This window comes from Chroicocephalus ridibundus, chromosome 12 (genome assembly GCF_963924245.1).
Source record: "Chroicocephalus ridibundus chromosome 12, bChrRid1.1, whole genome shotgun sequence".
Taxonomy (NCBI): Eukaryota; Metazoa; Chordata; class Aves; order Charadriiformes; family Laridae; genus Chroicocephalus; species Chroicocephalus ridibundus.
The window spans coordinates 49709-62473 of NC_086295.1; positions in this window are offsets into that span (position 1 = coordinate 49709).

Genomic DNA, 12765 nt, shown 5'->3' on the forward strand with positions numbered 1-12765 from the left:
CCTGAACCCATCTGCAAAACCTGTCTGAGAAGGACTCACGAACCCAGCTCCATTTTCTAGCCCTCCCCCTTCGCCAAAACCTTAGAAACCCCTTCTCTCCTCCCTGAGCTGCCAGGGAAGGAGCCCCACTTCTTCCCCACAGCTCCCACCCTTTATTTGCCAGCCCAAACACCCGGCGTTGGACACTTCTCGGGAGCCACTCTTCCCAGCCTCTCCCTGCGTTCTGCCACCACCTCCTATCTTCTGTCTTCCCACAGACTCCAGGCTCTGCTACAGACCCACAGAGTCAGTGAAGCCCTGACCCGACCTACACCAGGGGCCTGCTGCAAGCAGCAGTGGCTCCAGGGACCTGGCAAAACCCTGCGCACCATGCGGGAAGGCGACGAGGCACCTCACATCCTGAAATATGTTATGCCTTACTTCCCTGCTGCTTTCCTGAGAAATGCGAAAACTACATCTACGGCTGCAGACAAGATGCTCACCCAGTCCCTGCAAAGTAATCTCATCATCTGCCCGATTGAGAAAAAATTCTATTGGCGTCTTACCTGGGATACGGCAAAACCAGTGGGGAAAGCAAAATAAACAAACAAGAAAGTTCCATTTTCAATACAGTCAGGGATTCCAGGAAAATGCACCATGCCTGGAAAAGAGAAAACCATGCCCTTAAACCATCTCACCGCCCCCGAATGCTCATTACAATGTGACTGACCTGAAAAACCACAAGGAAGAGAAGCAGCACACGAGGCCGCTCTCTACTATACATGCCGCCAAACCTCACCTGGTCCTGATGGTCTTACCACCTCCAGCTTCTTACCTCCGATTCTCTAAATGGGATAACATCTCCGCCCAAGTAGCTGAGCCGCCTCCAAAGCTGCAAGCGACAGAAAGACGGGCAGAGCTCTGACCCTGGAGAAGCCTAGCAGCAGAATGAGCTGCCCCAGCAGAGGCTGTGGTTTATATGGTCTGGGCCCTGCCCACAGCCCTTCCCACCAGCACCTGGAAAAGGGGCTGCGGCAACAAGGCATAGAGCCTGCCAGAGGAGCGGCTGCTCCTTTCCTCACAGGCCTGAAAATTACAGCATGCAAAACACCAAAACAGAGAAAGCGACCCTTAGAGGAAATGACAATATGTGCTCTTTTATTACAACTGCACCAATTGTGTCAGCAACAGGGCCCGGTAGGTAAGTAAACTTAAACTTTTGCAGAGCATAGACAGAAAGAGAAGGACATCATCCTAACTTCCATAGGCACATAGATCATTAAGCCAAATAACCACATTTTTATCAAGATACAGTGTCCTTTAGTTTCCTTCTAAAAGAAAACCCACAATGCTAGCGGGGGTCACACGTCACTTCTGAGACCCCGCATATTACCCGACTTCTGCCAGAACTATGTTCTGGATAGGACCAATGGACAGAGTGCAAGCAGAGGCTTGTGTGCCGCCTGTAATACAGCAGCTGAGAAAGAACCAATGCTCTAGGCTGCCGCTCTCCTCAGCCAAGTCTCCTCCACTGCCCTATCCGTCATTGCTGTTGCAGCTTAGGCTGGGCATTAAACCAAGTGACATTTTAACTTCTCTCCTGAGGAAGGAAAGAATGTGAGGAAGACTTAGGAACTGAAAATGAAACCGAGCTCTTTCATAATGAAATATAACCAGAAAAGTAATACCAAGGAGAGACAACAATAACCGGAAAACAATAAAATAGATAGAATATATACACAAGCCGGTATCGAGCTGCCAGGATGACCATCACTTCACCAGCAGGCACGGGCAAAGTCCGAGACCAGACTTGGCAACGGATTGGAACCGGATTCTGTATCTGATTGCAGAAGTGCACAGATTGGGATCAAAGGATGCCGAACAGACAGAGGAGTCCTCGGACGCCACCTGCTGAAGGAAAAGTACCAACCCCTTCAATGTCTCCACTTTTATACTGAGCATGGTGACGATGGGATGCAATAACCCACCAGCCAGATTCGGGTCACCGTTCCTGTCTTCTCTCCACTGTGGCTGCGACCCCTCTACACTTTTCTGCTTCCAACCCTCCAACAGGGCATATATAAAAGTTAGTGAGCTGCGCTGTTGTAGCAATAAGTATAAGCAAGAGCCTCTCTGCATAGCATCCCTTCGCATTAAGTGTAAATATAAGGTCTTTGCACTCTGGAAGTGGATACTACCTGAAAAATATGTTGTTATTTTAGAGACAGGTCAGTTAGTTGGAAGAGACTTACCTGAAAAGTAGACTTACTGAAAGGAAAACTGGTTCTGTTGTACCTCAGTCCAGCACATTAGCACATGGCTACGCACCCTCACATGCACATGAAAAATAAGAAGTAGTGCCCAATTGTATTCGTGGAGCCACCAGTCAGATCTTCCCTTTAATACCTCGTGCTGAGCTACCTTCGTACTGCACTCCTCTCGGTTCCCCTGCGTCGCTCTGCCCATCTCATCTTTCTGCATCTAAAGAAAAAAAAGGCACAATAATCAAACATTACCCTGATGCAGAGCAGTAGCTTAATTCCAAAGGTCTTGTTTCTACTTAGAAACCCTGTTCAACTAGGTCCAACTACAGCCTGCCATCAAAAAAAAAAAAAGCCAGACCATAAACATTACACCCCACACAAAGCAGCCTTACCACCTTTGAGATAGTATCTCCTTCACTAACTATAAACAGCCTCTCCAAACTTTGCTCTGCTTACGCCAACACCCACTAATGAAACACCCATCCACCCAACCTACTGAGAGCTAATCAGTTCAGGATGACTACCCAACCTTTGCCTCAGTCTCAACAGATCTGCATATTAACTATAGACTCTCATCACTATTCTGCCTACCCTGAGCTCTGCACACCTGGGCAGGGGGGGCTCCAAGCCAGACACACACACACACAATCACAGACCACTATACAGAATGCTAAAAACAATGCGCCTCAAAGATGAGAGAAAACTCTCAGCAAGAAGGATGACACCTGAATGGAAGTCATTATCAGGCAAGACGACCTGCAGGACTGTAAATGTGACTTGAGGAGGCTCTGCAGAAGCCCCAGAAAATGTGTAGATCATAGCCTGTGACAAGAAACAACTATCAAAACTGAGAAGATGTAGGCCTGGGAAGCCGGCCTTCAAGACCTAAGAAATTAAGGATGCAGGGCTAAAAACCCAGTCCCTGAAAATGGACTGCTAGAAGGCAGAACTGCTCATGCATCTGGGAACAAAACCACAAGTGAGAACCGCTCAGAGTTTTCCATCGCAGAAGACCGATCCACGCTTTAAGCTTGTAACTCGAGAAAATCAGCGCCTGAATGCAGGCATTTGAGAGTCTACGGATGGTGCCCGAGGTGCGTGCCTTGCTCCTTGAGTGTTAAGAGGACATCAAGACTGAAAGGTTTAAGACACAGAAGAGGCAACACAAACTACACAGACACAGGCTAGAACCACCCTGTGCGGCGCAACGTAGCATCGTGCCGAAGACTAACCCGCTCCCTTTATCTGCCCAAAAGGGACCGCTCCCGGACATCCCTCTGCCCTACGCTAATTTTAAAACCCCTCCCTGCAATTGTCAACCACATCCACTTCCTCCAGGGCCTTCCCTAGCCCTGGCCCCTCCACTTAGCTTTCAGAGGGCCGGGGGTCCAAAGCCGCTGTCAATGAAAGAATGATGCATCAGCTATCTGAGACTTTCTTGCAGTCACCAGGTTCCTCTTCATCCTCTGAAATAATAAAAAAAAAGCAACCACACTAAACAGTGCTGGCAAGAAGTATCACAGAAGTCAACGCTGACCTCTTCCACAACTCCCCCTTCCTCAAAAGCGTAATGGCATTCTGCTCACCAGCACATTGCAGAGTCTGATGCTGTGGCCATCTCAGCTCCTAGCACCTGAGATACCAAGAAATTAACATTCGATACCAAAATTAGCATTGCAGTTGTGAGTAATGACTGGCCCCGTGATCCTCCTCGCTACTGCCCCGGCTCACCTCAAATGCTTCTCTAATTCCAAAAGATGGCTTGCAGAGCCCCTACAAAACCAAACGTTAAATTCTTAACCGAGTCACCATATACTACTGCACTATGAGACACTGACATGGCTCACACCTGCCTCACCTGCTTGGCCCGCTCATCCCCATGTGGCTGTGCCCCTCTGAGCCTGCATGTCGCACCTGACAAAAAAAAACCACACCCAAACAGAAGGCACAAGCTGAGATACTGCCAAAAACCTCAGCCTGAGTGCAATAATTCTTATACCCCACTCCTTTACCTTGCCCGCTAGTCCACCTGGCCTCTATACTGTGGGGCTGCCACCTTGAGGCTTGCGCACCCCCTGTAAGACAGAACCAAAGGACTTTTAGAACTTTGCCCACAATACAACACCTGAAAGAGAACTGTGACTTCAGCCCTACCCACTGCTACTCACCTTGCCCCGCTCAGCCCCTGTGCCCATATCGAATATTGCCCATTGCTTCAAATCAAAAAAATAGGATACCACAGTGTAGTCATAGAACCACCAGGCACATCGCCCCTCTCAGACCACACGCCGACCCACCTTCTTACCGCACGGCTCTCCTACGTTGCTCAATACAGCTTGTCCCTCGTGCTTCTGATAATATCAAACTAATAACCTGAATGCAGAGCAATACCTTCATAATACAAAACGTCTTGTTCCAATTTAGAAATACTATCTCAGCTCCAACTGCAGCCTACCATTAAAAACCCCACTGAATTTAAGGGCCACACAAAGCACCCTTGACATCTTTGAAATGCGGTCTCCTTCAGTACCGCTGAACAGCCCCTCCCACATATCTCTGCTCTTCCCCATAAGACATTACTCTAAGTCACATCCTTACAACATGCTGATGTCTGCTCCAGCTGAGGTGACTGTACCACCCTGGCCTCAGTCTAGGCAGATCCACATACTAGCCATAGACTCTTACCACTGTTCAGCCTACCCCTTACTCTACATCCCTGGGCAGGCCGGCTCTGAACCAAACACACACAAGCACAGACCAACACTACACAGAATACTATAAGAAGTGTGCCGCAGAGATGAGAGAAAGCTCTCCGCAAGAAGAATGACACCAGGACGGAAGTCACCATCGGGCACGAAGACCTGCGGGTCCCTGATGGTGATGTGAAGAGGCTCTACGGAACTCCCTGAAACCAAGTGTAGAATGTCAGGGTCTGTGATAAAAGACTCTCTAAAAGGAGAAGATGTGTGCACAGGAAGCCTGGCTTCAAGACCTAAGAACATAACGACGCACAGCAGAAATCCCAGAAGTCCCTGAAAATGGACTGCCTAGAGAGAACTGCTCATGCAACCGGGAACAACTCTGCAAAAGAGGACCGACTGGAAACTTCCCAGACTCGAGAGCAATCCATCATTTAAGCTTGTAATGCAACGAAAAAAGCTTTGCCCGATCGATGCTCTGCCAATATGTACCAACATTTGAGACCCTAGGGGCTACGCTGCGACCGAGGTGCATGCTGTTGCCCTTCAGCACAAAGGGCAACGAGGGCATGGAGAATCCAGGAAGGTCTAAAACACAGAAGACAGACCACACCAACTACACAACAACAGACACAGGCTGGAACTGCCCTGCCCGGTGCAACCTAGCATCATGACGAAGACTAACGCGCTCCCTTTACCTGCCCCGAGGGGACCACCCCTGGAAACGCCTCTGCTCTATGCTGACTTTAAAACCCCTCCCTGCAATTGCCGTCCTTGTCCCCTCCCTCCCCTGACCCTGCTCCAGTGCTGGTCCCTCAACTTACCTTTTGGGGAGCGGGGAGTCTGACTCCATCCTCAACAAAGAAAACCACAATCAGCCAACAGGATGAACCCTTCAGTCGTCAGGTTCTTCATCATCTACAAAAGAGTCCACACGCAACAGGGCGGTCAGTCAACAATGCATCAGCCAACACAGACCCTTCCTCCAACAACCCGCTCCTCTGAAGGCTCTGGCCTTCTGCTCGCTTGCACTGTGCAAACTCCAAAGTCAGATGCTGCAGCTGTGTCTGAGCTGGCAGATGCAGGACACGTTAACAACCACAAAACAACAGAAAAACTGCAAAGAATATACGTGTTTTTGTTACATTGGCAACAAAGGAATGCCAAAAGCAGCACCTGGGCAAAGGCCCACAAGCAACACTGTAGGCACTGCAGAGCTCAGCTGATGCTAGCTGATTGCCAAGCACCCTGTTTTCACTGGTCTATCAGGGATTGACGCAGGTAGAGTTTAACCACTGTGCTTCAGTCTTTCCCACAGCAGAGCAGGGGTCTCAAGCGTGTTCCTTAGGGTGCTTCTGAGCCTACAACAGGCCTCTTATAAGTCAACAGGTGTTCTACTTGTTAAGCACAGAAGACTGAATACCACTTAAGATACAAATCTTTTTCTACACCCCACCCTTAGAGTGACCTCTAAGTGACTTAAGCATGTTTAGAATCATGCTCACCAACATTCCCTTTTCACTGCCCCCCACAGGCGATCTTTGGTTGTGCCATTTAAGAGACCAAGACAGAGAAAATAATCATTGCACTTAAAGTAATCACCAGCCCCATGCACCTGCTCTCTACTACCCTGCTCACCTCAAACACTCATCCAGTTCCATAGGCTGCCCGCACATACCTGAAAACCAAAGACAAGCACTCCACTGAGCTGCCGGACACCGATCGTACTAAAACCACCTGACCTGTTTGAGTCCCTTATCAGCATGTGGCATCACCCCTCTGAGCCTGGGTGGGGCACCTGCAAAAACCCAAGCAAGACGGTACATGCTGAGATACTGCCCAAATCCATAGCCTGCGTGCACCGATTCCCTTCTCCCACCCCTTTACCTTGACAGCTTGCCGGACCATCCTCCGTCAGTTTGGGTTGCTGCCTGAAGGCTTGCATGCCACCTGTAAAATCCACATCAAACAGGTTGCTTAAAACTTGACCCACAATACAACACCTGAAAAAAAAAAACCTGCAACTTCAGCCCATCACTTACCTTGCCCTAGTCAGCCCTGGACGCCAAATCCAATATCGCTTCAAGCTCCAAACTGAAAAAATACATTACCATACTGCAGTCATAGATCCATACATCCCATCTTCACTTTAACACCACCCACTGAACCCCTTTGTTACAACGCTCCCCTCGGCTCTCCTATGTTGTTCTGCACAGCTTGTCCCTCATGCATCTGATATAACTATATCAAACCAGTCAGCTAGATGCAGATCAATACCTTCATAACACTGAAATTCTTCTTCCTATTTAGAAATACCACCTTGGCTGTAACTACAGCCTAACATTAAAAACCCCATTAACTTTAAGCCCCACACAAAACAGCCTTGACATCTTTGAGATGTCATCTCCTTCACTATTGAACGACCCCTCCCACATAGCTCTGCTCTTCCCGTAAAAGATTAATGAAGAACCTGTCCGCACAGCCTGCTGATGACTACAAAAACCTTTACCTCAGCCTAAGCAGATCAACATATTAACCACAGACTCTTAATTGCAGCACCTCCTACTCCTGATGCTACACACCCAGGCAGGGCAGCCCCAAGCCAAACACACATATATGCACAAACCAACACTACACAGAACACTACAAACAATGTGCCTCCAAAATGAGGGAAAACTCTCAGCAGGAAAAGTGACACTTATGAAAGAAAAATCTCATCAAGAAGAACGCACCTAAATGGAAGTCACCCTTGGGGAAGAAGGCCTGCATGCCCCTGATGGTGACGTGAGGAGGCTCTAGAGAAGCCCCAGGAAATGGGTAGAATGACATGGCCCAAGACAAGAAGTGACTTTCAAAACTGAGTGGACATACACACAGGAAGCCTGGCTTCAAGACCTAAGAACATAATGATGCATCTCAGAAGTTTCTAAATGACCGACTTACACAACTAGGACTTCTTCCCTGCAAGACCGATCTACACTTTAAGCATGCAACACAAGAAGAGCAGCAGATGATTGGTGCTACACCCACAGGTGCAGGCATTCAAGACTGTAGGGATGGCACCTGAGGCACTATGTTGTGCTCCTGGAGCTTAAAGATAACCTCGAGACCTGAAAAAGGTCTAAGACACAGAACACTGACCACACAAATGACACAATAACAGACACAGGCTGGAACTGCCCTGCCCGGGATGTGCTAGCATCATGCTGAACAGTAAGCCACATCCTTTACCTGCCCAAAGGGGACTGTGCCCCAGGACAGCCCTCGCCACTACCCTAACTTCAAAGACCCCTTTCAGCAACTGTCAACCTCATCCCCTTGGCCCCTCTCAGGCACCAGTCTCTCAACTTAGCTTGTGGATGGCCAGGGGTCGGAAAGCATCCTTGACGCAATCCACAAAAAACAGCCATCCGATATCTTCCTGCAGTCACCAGTTTCCTCCTCTTCCTCTGCAAAAGGAAAAAACCCCTGAATCCCCAAAGCAACCACAGCACCAGCAATAAGCATCTTGAGAGGAGATGCCAATCTCTTCCACAACACCCACATCCTCCCAAACGCCACAGCACTCCACTCACCTGCTCCACACTGATTCTAGAGGCCAAAGCTGCAGTGACAATTATTTATGGCAGCTAGAATACCAAGAAACTCAACATTAACAATGCGCTTATGTGAAACCACCAGTTCTGTGCTTCTCCTCACTACTATCAGGCTCACCTCAAATGCAAGAGACTAGAACAGACCAGACCCCATCAACACCCAGACCCAACTGCAAAACCTGTCTAAGACAGAATCATGAACCCGCCTCCCTTTCCCAGCCATCCCCCAGTGCCAAAACTTTAGAAACCCCTTCTCTTCTCCTGAGCCATCAAAGAAAGAACCCCACTTCTTCCTGACAGCTCCTGCCCTCCATTGGCTGGCTTGAGCCCCTGCATCAGTCCCTCCTTGGGAGCTGCTCTTCCAAGCCCTGCTCTGTGTTCAGCAGTAACCTCCTATCTTGTGTATTACTACAGACTTCAGGCTCTGCTACAAATCCATGAAATCAGTGAAGCCCTGATATGATCTACCAGGGGCCTGCTGCAAGCCACAACAGCTCTAGGGCCACCGTGATACTCTGCATACTGCCGGGGAAGACAATGAGCTGTCCCATACCCTGAAAGACAACATGCCTTACATCCCTGCCGCTTCCTCAAAGCGCTAAAATCCAATGTATATACACATACAAGATATTCATCTTCACTCTTACTCAATAATCTCATAACTGGCCCAATTAAGGCTAATAAAAATAATTACTAAAAGAGTGTTGTACAAAACTAGGAAAAAAACAGAATTCTATCTTCAATAGAGCAAGGAATTACAGTAAGACACACAGCACGCAGAATAACAAAAGAAAAGAGACACACTATTAAACCACCTAGCCACACTAAACACTCATTGCAAAACCACTGGTCTGAAAAAAAAAAAACCACACAAGAAAGGTAACATACAAGTCCATTTTCTACTATATATAGCATTAAGGCTTACACTAGTTGAAAAGTCTTACCTCTAATTTCTTACCTATACTAGTCTCAATATGAAAAGAGAGCTACCCAAACAGCTGAAAAAGCTCCAAAGCTACACTTTACTTAACAAACCATAGAGCTCTCACCCTGGAAAAACCCTGCAGCACAACAACCCCCTGAGCCCAGGCTGTGGCTCATATACCCCGGGCCCCGCCCACTGCCCTTCCCACAATCCTCTGGGTAAAGGGTGGGGCCAACCCCCGAGAAGCATAAAAGTGCCCAGAGGAGCAGTGTGTTTTGTTCTTTAGCTTAAGTTTACAGTGTGTGAGGTGGCAAAGAAGGAGAGTGACCTTTACTAGAAGAAGAGATACCTGCTGTTTTGCTACAACTCTATCTATTGCATTAACAACATGACCAGGTAGGCAATTAGATTGTTTTTTTTGTGGAACATAGATAGAAAAAAACCACCACAATTTATGTACTGGAGTATCATTAAAAAAAAAAATCCTAACATACTACTATGGGCTTATTCTTTGTGTCTAGTAAGACCATGTGTGTTACTGAGCTTCTGCCAGAACGGTATTCTGGATGGGACTGAATGACAAAACAGAATCAGAATCCATGAGAAAACATTATCAACAATATCTTCCTCTGCAAAGTAAGTTATTTACTCTAAATTAGCAGCAATTCTGAGTCATATTGATGATCTCTTTTTGACTTATTTACTCAACAGTGCTACTTCAGTCACAAAAGATAGAAAGCAACATAAAAGCATGGAAATATAAGTAACATATCTGAAACTGCATAAAGTACATTAATTAACATCTAAGTAGCTAGAACAAAAGTAAGTTGTAAAAGGCAACAAAAACAATCATGGCAGATATATTGATAAAAGTAGATAACGGCTAATAAAAGATCCAAGCCTACAACAGACATCGTTAGGGTACCAGATACAAAATAGAAACATAATATAATGCAGAAACCAAACAGACTGCTCTAGAGCACAGAGATGATTTTGGAAAAGGCTCTGGCAGAATGAGAGGCCTTGTCAGAGAGATTAGAGAGGTCCTGAAGGGGCCAGAGAAACCAAAGATGTCTTGGGATATGATGAGCTTAAAAGGGAATCGAGCAAAATATGGTTGCCCTCAGGGGATAGACTGCAAGTGCACCAACAAGATGAGAGGACCAAAAGACTGATGGGGTTAATGGTTGTGGACTCCGGAAAGGTTCTGAGGGGAAAAGAGGGGTTCAAAGTGTCCTCTGGGACTAAAACAGGGCTCTGGGGCATAGGGGATGTCTCGTGAGAGCTTGGCGATGGGAGCGGGAGAGTACCAGTAAGCCTCAGAGATAACAAGGCAGAACTCTGAAGGGGATTTTGACCAAGTACAGATGATGTTAGGGGGCCGGGGACAGAATGAAGGCATCCTAAACAGCAAAGAGGAAGTTAAGGGCACTCTGAAGAGTGCCAAAAAAAAAAAAACCAAAATCAAAAGGGAGCTGAAGTGCAGACAGGGCTGTGGGGTATGAGAAAGGATTCTGAGGACACAGCTTTAGAAAGCAGGGGCATTATGAGGGGGCAGGGTAGGAGAAGGCAGCTCAGAGACGCAGCGAGGGCTTAGGAGTCTTGGGAGAGGGTCTGGGCAAACTACATGAATGAATGAGAGAGGAACTGAACAGAGATGCCCTCGATGGCAGAGAGAAACATGACGGGGTGCCATGTAGCAAAGAAAGACGAGAGGCTCTGATGGAACAAAAGACATAGGGAGGTAAAATGCTAGGAGAGGCTGTGGAGTTTGAGGAAGGTCTTGGGAAGCTTCGTGAGGGTGGAGTGGTGTCGAGTGGGGCGGGTACACAAAAGAAGGCTGGGGAGGACAAGGAGGAACTCGGATGATCGTGAGGGGAGTATGGATGTTCCCGCGTGGCTGGGGACTGAACACAGGAATCCTAGGTAGCATAGAGGAACAAATGAGAGCTCTACAAATCAAAGATGGACCCACCTAAAATGCTACGAGATGGATGTGGAGAGCCAGGAAACTCCTGGGGGACATCGTGACCAGGAGAAGAAAAGTCCCGATGGAGCCGGACAGACAGAAAAATGATAGGAAGTGTGATGATTAAATCCAGGGGCAATCTGAACTGAGTAAATGTTGCCTTGGAGGCCAGGGAACTAATAGAGACAGGGCTAGAAGGAGGAGAAGACAAGAATGGGGCTGGGTGTTGAAGAAGAGCCCGGGAAGACCTTCCTGACGAGCAGCGAGGTTCAGACTGGACCCCCTTGCTTTCTAAACTCCTTCTCGGAGAGGAGTCTGGGTGTGGCTGGATCCAGTCTTAGCTTCCAACTGTAAAGGACAATTCGGACCCGGGTTCTGTCACAGAGTCGGTTTAATACAGCTTGAGCTGGGTACATCGGAAGAGGGACCCCCTCAATACTTTTCCTGTGCTTTGTAAAGCCTCAAAATCTATGACGTAAGCAGTTTGTGCCCCTGTTCACATGACAAGCGTGTGTCTCATCTCTGATCAAATTGTTCAGCCGTTATGTGTCCTCTTTGATGACTGGAGTTTTGGTGCAAATGCTTTTACTTTCTGACCTGGTTTTGTGACCTCTTTGTCACATCTGCACCTGTATTTTATCCTCCTTCTGCTGACTCGGGATAGAATGGTCCCTTTCTTCATTTCCAAGAATTAGAGTTCCCTTTCCTTTGATCATAACGGTCACTGTAGTTCATAATGTTAAGCATATAATCTTTCTTAATGTTACTTATACAATTTCATTGTGTTAGTTAAGTTACAATGTATCAAAGTAAAACAAAACTACTATCCATCCTTCTAGGACATCCTTCTGGGTTACATCTTGCAGGTAAGGCTTTGCCAGTCTAGGTACTTATGCAAAGCAAAACTTCAGTGTCGGACACCGGCTCACAGATATGGAGTCGGGAAGCCTTCTGAGGGAAGGAGAGGGGTGTGCGAGGTCCACGACAAAGCTGAAGATGTACTAAGGACAACCCTGAAGGTATCTATAGCGGTTGTGACACCACGAGAGGGGTCCTGAATGGGCCAGAGAGACCGAAGAAGGTACAGGGACAGGAGGAGGAAGTCTGGGGGGGATTGCAACAAAGTACAGACGTCCTCAGGAGGCCGGGGACCAAATGGAAGCATCCTAGATGGCGCAGAGGATGATAGGAGGGCTCTGAGGCACAAACACACCTGAGGACGGGTTTCTGAGGGAAAGAGCTCAAACATAATTTTGTAAGTAACAGGGATTAAGAAAATAAGGAAAAAATTAAAAAATAGAAACAGTGAACTCAAAACACGTAGAAAGAAAAT